The 1,579-nt window shown below is 42.0% G+C and overlaps 1 pseudogene; it reads right to left on the bottom strand.

The window, feature by feature from the left end:
* Window positions 1–551: 551 nt before the first annotated feature.
* Window positions 552–670, bottom strand: LOC112478546 (annotated as a pseudogene).
* Window positions 671–1,579: the final 909 nt, after the last annotated feature.

Here is a 1,579-nt window from a genome sequence, read left to right as displayed (position 1 = left end):
ATCATCCCCAAATTCAGAATGTGTCTAACACATGCCGTGCGTTCTGAAGGTGCTGAGTTGCAGAGGTGAACGAAGCACATTTTCCCCTGGACCAACTACGGCTTAGCAGCCCAGATCAACAATAAAGCCGGCAGGACAAGGGAGCTTTAGAAACGTGAAGAGAAAGGACTACTAACCTTTCTCTCTTTCCTCCCCAGGAGAAGAGCATCGAGTTATAAACAGTCAGATTCAAGACTCATTCTGGCTTTTCCTAGTTGTAATTTTCTAGACTAAGGTGTGTATTTTTACATACTTCATCTGAAAATAACGGTATTACGGTTTTGCTTACTTAAATTTCTTAAGTCTTTGATCGTGAATAAGAAATATATAAAATTTAAATGAAGAAAATAATATGTATCTAAAGGACTGTAGCAAAGACCAAATATTTAATACTTACAGAACGCAATTTAAAAACATGAAATATGGACAATTAAGATTTTCTTTTTTTTTTTTTGGCGAGGCAACCCTTGGTCGACCTTGTCAGCTTACAATCCCTTATTTTTTATTATTTACGCCTACGGCACCCGATCTTCCTAGGTGGTCTCCCATGCAAGTACTAACCAGGCCCGACCCTGCTTAGCTTCCGCGATCAGATGGGATCGGGCTTGTTCAGGGTACCATGGCTGTAGACAATTAAGATTTTTATTATATATACCGGCATTTAGATTTATCAAGTTTATGCCCACCCCAAAATACATTTTATTTATGTGGACATGTGCCAATTGGTTCTATCATATTAACTAAAATAACAGTATTTCATGGAAATTTTGAAACTTAAAAGTTTGTGTAGACCTATCTCTGTTCTGATTTTTGAATGTGTCGAAGGAATTTCCAGGGTATAACCAGTTTGCTGCATCTCAGTCAACTCCAACTATACCAGTGTTTTTTGTTTTCTTTTGACTTAGTAAAAATAAATGTTAATACAAAATATCTGAAAAGAAACGTTTCCTTTTATGTGCAAAATAACTTAATCTCAGCATTTTTCTCACTGAGTAGAGGTCTTCGCGACGCCGTAGTGTTAAAATCTACTGAAACACGAATATACAACTGTCTGCAGCCTGATTTACATTTCTCAGTCAAATCGTGTTTTCTACTTTGATTATATTTTACGCGCAAAGTTTATTCCGCAGCCACGCTCGGAGAGCAATGTGACCCCATTTATCTCATGTGCAGGCTAAGGAATCTGCTGCATACCAATGGCGTCTCCTTGGGAGGGTTCGCTGCTCTTCAGCATCTCCGTCTCATTCCGTCAGGCATCGTGGTTGTCTTTGCGCCCCGAGCATGACGCTGGGTCTTGGCCGCACGCCGGATCTAGGGAACAGTAACGTGGGGCTGCAGGGTTCCCCCGGGGGGCTGCCCTGGGGCTCAGAGAGCTGACGTCAGAGCAGGACTTCGAGGGACAGTCATCCGTCACTCGCTTAATCACAGTTAGTCGTACACTCAGTCTCACGCAGTGAAAGGCCTGCGAGCTCCTTGCAAAATGTTCTTCTACCGATGAACGCATTCAGCTAGGAACGGCCCCACCAACAACAGAAGAAGA

The sequence above is a fragment of the Pteropus alecto genome, unplaced genomic scaffold (genome assembly GCF_000325575.1).
Source record: "Pteropus alecto unplaced genomic scaffold, ASM32557v1 scaffold61, whole genome shotgun sequence".
NCBI lineage: Eukaryota > Metazoa > Chordata > Mammalia > Chiroptera > Pteropodidae > Pteropus > Pteropus alecto.
This window is presented reverse-complemented; position numbering and strand designations above follow the sequence as displayed.